The sequence below is a fragment of the Perca fluviatilis genome, chromosome 21 (assembly GCF_010015445.1).
Source record: "Perca fluviatilis chromosome 21, GENO_Pfluv_1.0, whole genome shotgun sequence".
NCBI lineage: Eukaryota > Metazoa > Chordata > Actinopteri > Perciformes > Percidae > Perca > Perca fluviatilis.
Window position 1 is genome coordinate 22,523,577 of NC_053132.1, and position 12,991 is coordinate 22,536,567.

The following is a 12,991-nucleotide window of genomic DNA, read 5'->3' on the forward strand; positions in this document are numbered from 1 at the left end:
GTCAGAAAATGGGGAAAAATGTGGATCAGTGTTTCCCAAACGCCCAAGGTGACATCCTCAAATGTCTTGTTTTGGCCACAACTCAAAGATATTCAGTTTACTGTCACAGAGGAGTGAAGAGCCTAGAACATATTCACATCAAAGAATTTTTACTTTTGTCTTAAAAAAAAATACTCAAACTGACTAATCGATTATGAAAATAGTTGGCGGTTAATGAGAAGAGTTGACAACTAATCGATTAATCGATTCATCTTTGCAGCTCTAGTCTAGTGTGTTTGAATCCATGTAAAAGGACTGAAGATGACTGGAATTTCTTGTTCAACTTTGGTTGGATCTGGAGATAAATGACTAAACATGTCTCAACAGTAGACATGTAGACAATCTGGTCCAGGCTCTTAAGCTCAGTACAAACAACAGTTCTGCCAAAATGTCCCTGAAAAGCTGCTACGCATGAGAATTAAAACACACACAAGCTGTGTCCCAATTTCATACTACAGTACATGCTAATTCCAAGTAAATAAAAAAGTGGGCATATATTACTTAACCCTTGTGTTGTCGACTATGCACCTTTTGTTTTTTCTGGGTCAAAATATCAAATTAAAACTTTTTTTTTGTGACTTTTTTTCACTTTTTTTACGATGTTTTCGACTTTTTGGTCACTTTTTTCCCCCAATTGTTTTCGTCACAAATTTCCGATGTTATTGTCGATGTTTAGTGCCGCCCCAAGACGATTGTGACTGGTTTAAAGAAATGCATGTGAAGATAGGTCTGGCAATGCGAGACTAGACAAGGATTTAATGGTGAAATCTGAATCTGCTTTTTCTGTCTGCCTGTCTGTCTGCCCGTCCGTCTGTGTCAGACAGGAGGCAGAAACAAGCTTAGCACAACACGCTAGGGAACGTGTGATGGCCACCCCAGCTGTGCCTCCAGCCCTGTATTATTCCAGTGACCCAACCTGAAATAGCACCGCTGTGGCAGTTCATTTATTATAGTCAAGCCTCCTGTTTCTGTCCGTGTGTGTGTGTTTGTGTGTGTGTGTGTGTGTGTGTGTGTGACACACACACACGTGGGAGGAGGTGTTTCCCAACCCCTTTAAATACAAGCGTCAGGATTCCCTGTTCTATTTTGGGCTGTGTGTGTGCTCTGACCTGCTCTCTGTGGCTGGACTCTGCTTTGGATATTTTTTTTTTTTTTTTTTGTCCCATAGGCAGACCCTCTCGCAAGTCACAGATTCCTACTGAGCTAGTGTCACCTCGTTCATAAGTCATCTTTCATCCGCACCCATCATCACGGTTTCCTGCCCTGTTTTTGTAGCAGAGGTGGGCCCGCACCTGGAACAAAGACCACCTCCGTTAACATCAAAAACCTTGTGTCATATACTCAAAAATAATAAGTTGTGTAAACTGATCACGGGAAAAGAGGAAAGCCTACCCATAAAAGACTTACTCATGCCATTTTATTACTGACACAGCACCTGATTCAGACCATTCTTCACATCTATTTTTAGAACAGCTCATTATGAGTAGGTAACAGCCCCTTTGCAAAATAAATATATTTTCCATAGTAAATATCAATGTCCTCAATACTATATTTGCAACATCTAAGATGTATCTTCACTAGGGATGCACAATGATAACGGCACGACATCGGTATCGGCCGATAAAAGCTTAAAATGGTCATCATCGGCAGAAATATCTGCCGATGAGCCATGCCGATAGGGTGTCTTGTTTACTATGCGCACATGACGACCATGAACGTAGCATGAGCGCCAGCAACTTAAACTTCCAACATGTCGGCTGTGTGGAGGTATTTCGAACGTAAAACAGATAACAAACTTGCTATATGCAGTACTTGTAAAGCACAAGTGATGCGAGGAGGCGTGTTCCACACTACAAATATGATTACGCATCTCAACGGACATTTTACGGACATTTGGACATGAAGCGTGAGTCCTGTTAGCATGTTGAGCCTCACTGCCCAGTGGATAGACGAAGACTTCACCCTTAAAAAAACTGTCCGACCTACACTCACAGGAATGCTCCGGTTCTCACACAGCAGGTGCAATTGCATCTGCATTTGATAATACATTTGTGAAATGGAAAATAGAAAGAGAGATAGCATGTCGTGCTACGTGTTGACAGTGAACGGCTGTTTAGCGTTGCCTCTGATGTAAGGCATTTGGCAGACCTGTTCAAGTAGGAGAGGAGTTACAATTTTTATTTGAAAATGTATTTTTATTTATTTTACTCCTAAGGACTGAAATTTGAAGTCTGAACTTAAAAATAAAATGTGGCACTGGCATATAATTTATTCTCCTCCAAGTTAAATAATTTAACTATTTTTCAGGGGTGAATGTCTGTCTACATTTGTAAAATGATACATTTATGGTAGAATCAAATGTTGTTGGTCTTGTGTATTGCCTTATCTACAACACATGACTGTAATAAGGTAAAGGTAGTACAGGAGAGATACTTGGATTTCTCTTCAGTAGAATTAAAGTGAACAGTATATCAGGGGAAAAATGTGCATATACATCGGTATCGACATCGGCCAAAATGAGTTTGAAAATATCGGCATATTGAATATCGGCCAAAATCCAATATCGTGCATCCCTAATCTTCACTAGCCTGGCTCCGCCCTCCTACGTACTTCCGCTCAATTTTAATTTTCCTTCAGTACACCGTCTGGGTTTGCAGTGTGTTCATGGGTTTTCTCCGGCCAAATCTTTACCGGTCCAATCAGCGAACAGAGGGAGTGGCTGAGAACGATGACGTTGAGGTAGTGCGCTAGTTTAAGCAAGGGGGTAAGCCTCTCTCCACAACGCGTACCTTCTATGGCGCTATTTTGATGCTAACAAGCACTCACCCGCCGTTAGCATCCCATTGACTGCCATTCATTTTGACAGCAAATAACTTTACATCTGAAGCGTTTAAAGACTTTATTTGTCCATTGTTCATTTCTAAAGAAACCCGACAATGTATAAAAGGCTCCATTACCTTGTACCTCACGTTATGGACTTACTGTCGCATAGTAGAGGAATTACCGTATAGTAAAGGATAAGCTCGAAGGCAGTTTCGACTGACATTAGCGGTTTAAGTTTAATTACTAATGTTAACTAGCATGTTAGTTAGCAATAATTAGCCTGTGCCTATGTTATCTCCTTACATATACTATCGGTCAAAAGTTTGGGGTCACTTAGAAATTTTCATTCCAGACAGAATACCAGCTGAGATCAGTTGCATTGTTTTTTTAAAATCAGATTACATTATGTGCTTACATAATTGCAAAAGGGTTCTCGACTGCTATAGAAAGAAGTGGCTGATGAAATGCTTGAAATTCATGCTTTTTGGTCTAAACGTCGTACCCAAATTACAAGTGGTACAGCGCCCATATACTTTGACACTCAGGGATGTGCCTGATATCACTGGAAAGGTGATTGATGTGGGTTTGTTTGTGTATTTGAGAAGTGTTGTATTTTGTAGTTTTTGGGCTTCTTTCTTTCTTTCCTTTTTTACTTTTCAAATGGAAATAAAAAAAAACCGCACAGACATATCTGTAGAAAAAAATTCATATAAAATCCATTTTTGAGTCTTTTGGCTTCTGGATTTTTTCTGTAGTAAGCTGAGACATGTGGCTAATGCTGTCATATGTGTTTACAGCAGTGTACTCTAATCATTTTACAGATGTATGACTTAAAAAAAACTCCATTCTAGCCTCTGTAACTCTGTGTCAGTAAGGCCTAGAATTACCCTGACACAAAAAGTGTTTCCTCTCCAGTGATATCAGGCACACCCCTGAGTGTCAAAGTATATGGGAGCTGTACCACTTTTAATACGGGTATGACGTTTAGACCAAAAACCATGGAATTTCAAGCGTTTCTTCAGCCACTTCTGTCTACAACAGTCAAGAACCCTTTTGCGTGATGTTGTGGCCCCCCCCCCTCCCCCACTGGGATATTCCAGCTCGCTCCGTTAGTGGTGAAGGAGTTGGCTAAGGCGAACGCTAGCGATGCTAAGCCAATAGTTGTTGTTGTCATCTCCTCTCTTGTTAGCCTGGTCCTACAGTACGTAGGAGGGCGGAGCCAGGCTACCAGAGTGGCTCTGGGCAGATTCTTTTTTTTTTTCTTCTTTATTTATTTAAACAGGGACAATGTACAATATACATTAACCTTAGACAGCAGAGATGCATTATACCAGGTTGTAGCACTTGTGCTAGTTTCCACCTGTAGTCCCTGGGGAGGCTGATGTCAACAAATACATTTAAAAATACATTTATCCCAAAACCAACATTAAAATGATCACACCCTTCATTCATTCATCAGCATTCATTTACAAGTACGCTCCCATAAAAACATCAATCACTATACATTATGTGAACAAGTTTGTTTTAAAAGAAGCCATTTCTTGGCTCGATATGAAAAAATATTAAAATGTACATGTTATCAGCTCTGTTGGCAACTTATTCCACTGTCTGATAGCCACACTTGAGAAAGCTGAGCTGCCGAATGCTGTTTTACACTGAGGAATCCTACACTCACCCCGAACAGTCGACCGAGTCGCTCAAGATGTAATTTCTGAGCTCAGTGAGATACATTTTTAACCGGAGGTGCTGCAATACCATTTATTATCTTGAACAAAAGACAGAGGTTTGAATACATGGTAATGTTTTCAAAACTCAATATACTATGTTTTTTAAGAATATGACAATGGTGAAATAGCCGAGATTTCTTGTCATGAACCTTAAGAGAACTTTTGTACAATGATTCCAGGGGCCTTAATGCTGTTTTACATGCCTGTGACCAACTCGTCATGCAATAACAAAAGTGCGGAATTATCATCGCATTAAGATATAAATTAGATGCATCTATGGTCAAAGAGTTCCTAATATATCTAAAATGTGCTATGTTAATTTTCAACGTGTTGGTTATCTTTTTAATATGTTTTTTGAAATTTAACTTTGGGTCAAGAATGACTCCTAAATATTTAATTTGGTCAACCCTTGATATTTCCTGACCTATTGTGATTTTTGGGTCAGTTTTACATGACAAGAGCTTACAGCGATTTGTAAAAAACATAGAGACCGTTTTGTCAACGTTCAAAGTTAAATGAGTTTTTTAGCCAAATAGAAATCTTTAGTCCAATAGTTTTAAACTTCAACAGAGTACCCGCCTTCAAGGAAGTTAACACTTGTCAATGGAGAGTGGCCAGACTGTACAAATGAAATGTACGAGTCTAGGTAGGACCAGGCTGGTATCTTCCTTAGTTACTAAATAAATTTAAAGGAATGGACAGACATTTTTCAGGAAATCCCTTTCGTGCCAAGAGTTATATGAGAAGATCAATACCTCTCTTGTATCTGTCTATTTAATATAAAGCTACAGCCAGCCGGTGAGCTTAGCTTAGCATTAAGACTGAAAACGGGGAAAAGGGGCATCCTGGTTCTGTCCAAAGGTAACCAAATCCACCTACTAGCTAGAACTGGGCAATACGGAAAAAAATCTAATATCACGATATTGTTGACCAAATACCTCAATATTGATATTGCGGCGATATTGCAGGGTTGACAAAAAAAAATATTTACACAATTTTATTTTGATAAATAATCATCGTTAATGTGTATATAATAACTAAGTGGGTAAAGGCAAATAACAGAAAAGCTAGAACAGTCTGGTGGGTTTAGCGCTAACGATCTCAGAGCTGTTTCTGGTTAAACAAAAAGGTCTCAAAGAGGTTTTAAAGGTCTGTCTCTGAAGGGACCCTTTCCATAATGTTGTCAGACACTTAGAATATTAATCTGAGTCTGTCAGTGGCAAAATGAGCACTTTTGTGAAGGTAAATACGAACTGGACAATTGCTCTATTTGTAGGTAGTTTCGCCGTTGCCGACTGGAGCGATCTTGCCTAATACTGGACCAATGTCAAAGATTGTTGTTCCCATCAGTCACGTAGACACAAAAACATAGGAAAATAGACGGTAGTTACCTTTTAACTTGCACTAATATTCTTTTGTCTTAGATTCAGATTATTGATTATTTATTATTCAAACCTGCAAACTCAGAAGGGCTGAAAAACACATTATACAGCACGAGGCTGGCGAGGCGAGTTTCAAGTGAACGCAACATCTGTTTTGTATGGCAGCTACAGACTGTTGCTGGAATCCTCTACAGTGAAATACAGACAAACTTTTACACCATTTAAATGTCAGCATTTTAACCGTTAATCCAGCTGCTAGCTAACGGTAGGCTAACGTTACCTGCTGCCAAGTGTAGAGTTAACTAGCGTGACATGCGGCGATGTTTCATTTGCCCTTTCCCGAAATTCAGTCTTGGTGCAGAATTACAGCCACTAGAGCCAGTCCCACAATGAGCTTTCCTTAGGATGTGCCATTTCTGTGTCTGTAGCTATTGAGGAGGACAGAGAGGGGGGGGGCAAGGTGGAGGGTGGGGGTGTGGCCTTGACCAACTGCCACTTTGCTCATTTGAAAGCCATGATGTCTCTCTCTCATGGGTGGGCCAAATTCTCTGGGCGGGCAAGGCAGAGAAAGAGGAGGTAACCTTGCTCCTTATGACCTCATAAGGAGAAGATTCCAGATCGGCCCATCTGAGCTTGGGGGACCATAGGCAGGCTGGGGAAACGCATATTAATGTTAAAAAACCTCATAAAGTGACATTTTTATGCCATGGGACCTTTAACGTTAAACATCTTAACAACAACGTTCAAGAAAACAATTATATTGTTGACAGATAACAGCACTTACCTCAAAACTAATGTCAGTGATTGTGATTGGCCAAATGAGTCACGTGACGTATCACCAAAGATGTTTGATTGTGATGAAGACCGCAGTAGGTTTTTGAAACTCCCGTTTATGGGAAATTGTAACCCCCCCCCCTCCCCCCAGCGTATAAGCATTTCTCAAATGCCGGACTATTCCTTTGATAACGAGAATCTATTGGCATGTATAGAACCCTCCCTTAATACAGGATGTATAATAGGGCTGCAACTATCAATGTGTTTATATTTTTTTCAATGAATTCATTAATTGTTAAGCATAAAAGAAAGAAAAATGGCTCTTAAAGTTCCCCAAGGTGAAATTGTTGTCCGACCAACAGTCTAAAATACAAAACAGTTTAATTTACAATAATATAACACGGCGGCAAATCTTCACACATCTGAGGGGACGGAAACGGTGAATGTGCTTGTGTTTTGTTTGATAAATGAGCAAAAAAAAGTCAAACGTTTCTGTCAATTAACTAATAGACTAATCTTTTCTGTACTAATGTTTAATCATATATTACACTATCAATATGTCCATGTGTGTATTCCGTGAGGAGACAGAGAATATTACACAGCCCCACGGCCCCTCTGGGAACGGCTGCAGGCTCGTGGCGTAAGCGCTCCACTGATTTGTTTAATGAAGTGCCAAAGTGCAGTCGGTCATGCTTCCTCTCAGCACAGATACACAGCGACACGCGAGATATGCTTGGGTTCATCTCAGGAAGGCCTGGACTGTGTGGAGCCACCGTGGGAATAACAACCCCGAATCGCAGCAACAACATTTTACGGCGCAACTGCACCGACTTCGCAGAAAGGGGTAATTATCCATATTGATGAGGGGTTGGCGGCGCGATGCATCATCCCGGTTGGCGACAGGTTTGTGTAACATCCAAGGCGAAAAAGAAAATATCCAAATGTACATTTGTTTGCTTTTCTGGCAAAGGAAACGTGGATGGTCATGCACGCAGGCTACACTACACAGGACAAGCTTATGAAAGTTTGTCCCTGTTGTTGATTTGATTTTTTTTGTGGGGGGGGGGTTCTTAACTGGTGTGTTCTTTTATGACTCCCATATTGTGTGATAAATCACAGCATCAGAGTGGGGACAGTTTCATGGCATCATTCACGCTACATTTCCAACCGTGGGCCAGTTTTTGATTAGGGCTGTAAATCTCCTTCACTGTCTGCCACACACAGACACACAGACACACAGACACAGACACACACACACACACACACACACACACACACACACACACACACACACACACACTCATGCACTCGCATGGGCACACACGTCACACAGTGAATGTTCATCGAGGTAAAGCTTGAATAGTTTTATGTCCGTCTACTCCGATCCATATGTAACGGTGGTTTCCTTAAGGGGTGGAACTGGGCGTAGACTGTGCTGCTTGTAAGCCTGCAACTTTTTTCGCAAACAGAAGCCACTGTGTCGACAAGCTGCATCTATAGGATGATAGCAAAGTACTACGTTTCCCTTCGTTGCCCCGTATTCCCGGTGAGTTAGTTGTTCTAAACACTAATGTCCGTGACATGCTAAAACGTAGCGTGACGGTAGCAAAATTAAAGTATGCGTCACCTAGCATTGCGAGACATTGGTGAGCTTCCCAGGCGTGGATAAGAAGCTGAGAAGATATTTATTTCTGAGATTCTGAGATTTACTTCTTTTCCCTCTTTTGTAAGTGTCATGGGGCCCTATTTTAACTATCTAAGCGCACGGCGTGAAGAGCCTGGCGCAGGTGCGTTTAGGTCGTCTACAAATCCACTTTTGCTCGTTTAACGGGGGATAAAAGGGTCTCTGTGCGCCAGGCGCATGGTTCAAAAGGGTTGTACTTAGTGTCTTCATTAATTCATAGGTGTGTTTTGGGCATAACATGCAATAAACCAATGCATGTTTGTGTGCTGCTTTGCGTCCCTGTGTGTGTAACAAGCATAGTGTGCGCGCGCTGTGCGCGAGCCTGGGCGCATTTTACTAATGCGCTGTTAAAATGACAATGAAATGCTGCGTTATTGACTTGAGACCAGGTTTTTGTTGGTCAATGGGGTGATCACTTCCCGCTGCCTCGAGATAGCAATACGCCAAGAATGCACCTGAACACACCTCCCTGTAAGACCAGCACGCCCATGGGCGCACAGATGGGCGCAGGTGCATTTGTTTTTTTTAAACGACACGGGCGCTGGACGGGAAATTGACAACTGAGACACTTGGGTCGGGCTTTGCCCTGCGCCGGGTACAAGACAGGGCCCGTGACCTCCAAGACCACATGTACAAACCAAATATAGGTGCTGCCTCACACAAAGTCACATAAATACTGTAGTTGGAGCGAGTCATAGGCTAATCATTTACACGGTGCTTGCTAACAGAAATGCTACATGCTAGCATGTTAGCGTTACCCGAGCCACAGCAAAATACAAGAATTAGAGGCATGTTACGAAACTGGGTAACACTTTACTTGAAGGTATCTACATAAGAGTGACATGACGCTGTCATGAACATATGACACTGTCATGACACATGAACTCTAACCCTAACCATAACTTGTCATGACAAAAACCGAATGACACTTACTAAAAGAAGCGTTATGTCATAAATGTTTATGACTTGTTTATAATGTTTATGACACGTTCATGAGTGTCATATCACTCTTATGTAGATACCTCCAAGTAAAGTGTAACCCGAAACTGTTCTTTCCTAAGCGTCAGGATGTAAGCAAACCGGCTCAGTAATGTCAGTTGCACAGTTCTTCACAGAAGTTAGCTAATGTTAGCTAGCAGTTTCAAACGCAAGCTAACAATCATACGAGACCAAATAAGATCATAGTAGCAAAACCATAGAGTGTAATACATTTTAGCAAGGATGTGGATTGGAAAATTGTGTGTTTTATTGTCAATGAAGTCAACTTCACATTTGTTCAAGGATATTTGTTTTAGTTTTTCTTTCAGAAGTTACATCTAACGTATCAAATGAAAGTGTGGTTTTAATATCACATCTTGGACTTGGCAACTAGTGTACTACAATAGCTGAACTCTTCTAACAATTAAAGTACTGTTCTGTTGAAATCTGTATGTCAAATGATTTGCCCCAACCAATTTCCCATGAGCTAAAATTACAGACAAGACATATCATTTTCCATAATATAGCTTCCACTTTGATTCTTTACAGTTGCATAATTGTCTATATGAATTTACTTGACCTCAAGCACGTCAAGACAAAGTTGAATTCCTCTTAAGGGATCAATAATTGCATTTTATTCTTCCTGCGTTGAAGTCCCCTTGCCATAGTGTTACCCAAGTAATTTCCGATTTCACTGATTACAACAAATGATAACAGGCAATCTGCAGTTAAAATAACTGGAAAGAAAAACGCCCCAAAATGAATTGGTTTCGGTAGGAAAAGGAACACAGAGTCTAAAATTCAAGTGTTCAAGCCGGTGTTATTTCTTCCTAGGCCGTCACCGTAACCAACCACTCAAACTAAAATACATCACAACCAACAGCCAAGTCCGATCGCTTAGGTCACCGCTTGGATGCGGAGTTTTGTATCCAAGTGTAGCAGACGGAGAAATTGAATTAAGTTGGTAACAAAACTTCCTGGTTTGCTTCCAAACTGGAGCCATGAAGTCCGTAAACACGGTTGTTTTATAAGTGGGTTGTTATTTCCCCGCTGCTGAGTCCTCTGCCTTCGTTTCAGATGTGCAGGAGGCTTTCCCGGTTTTTTTTAGGGGTTGACACTGTGGTGTGAGAGGATGGAGCGCTATGAAATCATTTCGTCATTACACTGTCAAGGAGTGCGGAATGTTCCTGCCTTTCATGTCGGCGGAGCGAGGGACAGAGGAGACTGAATTAATACGCGAGCGTATTTGGGGATTTGGTTGAAATGCACGAAATTGCTAAAAATGTACACTCACCGCACCGTGGCCCCGGCTGCATACTGTGCATAGAATACATTCACACTCTTCTCGCTACAACGTTCATTAAAAGTCCCCCGTTACAGAAATGACTGTGAAACTTATAATTCACCTAATTATGGTTGTGCCTCCATATTACCCCTGCCCTGTTTTCTCCCCTCTCTCATTACTCTTACAAAAACACATAAATCAGAAAAGTATACACCGTTGCCCCTGCAACACAATGCACGGGGGGATACCCCTTAGCTATCCTTACACGTCTCAAATTCAAATTTCTACTGACATTCCAGTTCCCCAATCCTCAGCTTGGGTGTCAGAAAATAACAGTAGGGGAACTCTCACCCCGCTCTCCCCCTGCATTATTCCCGATTTTTAAAAAAAGGTAAACAGAGCAAGGAGCAGGTGGTTGTGGGGGATTTTTTTTTTTTTGCGGAGACTTTCTATGTAATGTCTGGTGGCAATTAGGTGTAATACAGGATGTCAAAGCCCACAGCCGCTAGCCTCAGATATCTGCTGCCTAATGTTAGCTTTACAGATTCACTCTGGCATATGGCTTTGACTGCGCAGCCCGGGGCCAAATTAGTGAACGCCATTACCTCCTTTCCCTCTGTGGCAAAGGGCACAGCAAAGAAGAAGAAGAAGAAGAAGGAAAAAAAAGGGTAAAGCACACTGAGGAAAATCTTGCACAACCTGAAGAAATTTAGACACTGGAATCCGATTAAGCGCTGGAAATAACTTGTTCTTTGGAACAGTAAAAGTCTTTGTCATGCCTCAGATGCATACTCGAGCATTAGTTCGCTGTTGTGAGCGAAAACATACCTCCGTGAATCTTGGACTGAAGTATCTCTGCGAGGCGTTATCTTAAGGTCAGCGAGCCGAGCGCAGAGTGAGGCCTCGCAGGGGCAGCGAGCAGATCTCCAAATGAAGGGAGTGCCATTGCTTGTGCAGTAACCGGATCTGTGATATCCTTAGGAAGGGTACAATAGTCCGGACCTGTTGAATGCAACGCAGATGGAGAAGGGGTGGAATACACAGTTAGACCGTCCTTGAGGAGTGCCAAGGTGGGCAACAAAGTGCTGAGTGCGAAGAAGAGAATAACATGTTGGGATATTGTACGGAGGAGGTCAAACTAAATAAGCAGCAGAGTATAGTGTGGCGCAATGGAGCAGCTTATTATTGGACTGGCGAGATTAGTTGGATGTTTTCCGAACAATGCTACGGCTAAATACATAAATAAAATGGATGCACTGTGGATGGCGGTTTATCCGATTGTTTTGTCTAGGGCGGTGATTCCCAAAGTGGGGCCTGGGGACACTCAGGGGGTCCTTGAGGGTGCTCCAAGGGGGGTCCCCAGCAAAGGGGAATCATTTTGTCACCGTTTTTAGTATAATTCCATTCATAGGTAACACAATGACAGAATGTGTGACTATTTTGGTGATGGGTTTCATACACTTTCTGTAAGAAAACCTCAGAAAGCAATAATCCTATCAGAGATGGGGGCAATAAATCTTATCAAAGGTCCGTGGTCTAACTTGTGTCGGTCCTTTATGTGAAAAAGTTTGGGAACCACTGGTCAAGGGACATTTTATGAGAAGACTAGACTTACATCCATATAGCATTTAGGATTATATCCTCCTATATTTTTTTTATAAACAGAGTGAAGCCTTTAGCAGCTACAGAGTCAGATATTTCAGATTTTAGGAGTTAGTGGAAACCAAAAACAGAGCTTAAAGGAGAGTGTGAACATTTAATTCTTTAGGTGGCCGGAGACATGACTCCTAATTAAAAGACAACGTTGCTCTGTATCTGCTCGATAGGTAAATAAACTGCTAACAATTTCACAATATTAACTTAAAATGCGATATGTCATGTCATGTTCACAACTTGTTTCTGCTGCCCCCAAGTGGGCAACAAAAAGTTATTACAGGTTTGACCATATTTTATTAGACAAAATTTACCGTCATTCGTAGATATTGAAGAAAGTATATAAAAAAAATAAAATAAAATTGGCATTGGACCTAAAGCAAAGTCGTCATTGAACGGAATGCAAGGTTTTGTGGAATCATATAGATCGTCCAATATCGATGTTCTTTTCTGGCAATGGGATTAAGACTACTGGGATGTAGTGCTCATAATTGTATTTAGAGGTTGTACCAGAATAGGTTTATGTGGTTACATTTTCAGAAAACACCATGTATTTGTTGTACTGCACATTTCCGCAGCTCCTCTTTTCACCCTGGCTGTGTCTCAAACCGCCTACTTGCACACTTCAAACACTTAGTTTTAAGTA

General features: G+C 41.4%; 1 long non-coding RNA gene across 1 annotated transcript in view; it reads right to left on the reverse strand.

The window, feature by feature from the left end:
* Positions 1-1,114: 1,114 nt before the first annotated feature.
* Positions 1,115-12,991, reverse strand: part of LOC120550962 — a 31,703-nt gene continuing 19,826 nt past the window's right edge. Inside the window, exons 2-3 of the long non-coding RNA XR_005637809.1 lie at positions 11,521-11,694; positions 1,115-1,331 (exon numbers count right to left, since the gene is read on the reverse strand). This is a non-coding gene — a long non-coding RNA (uncharacterized LOC120550962). The remainder of the gene's footprint in view (positions 1,332-11,520; positions 11,695-12,991) is intronic.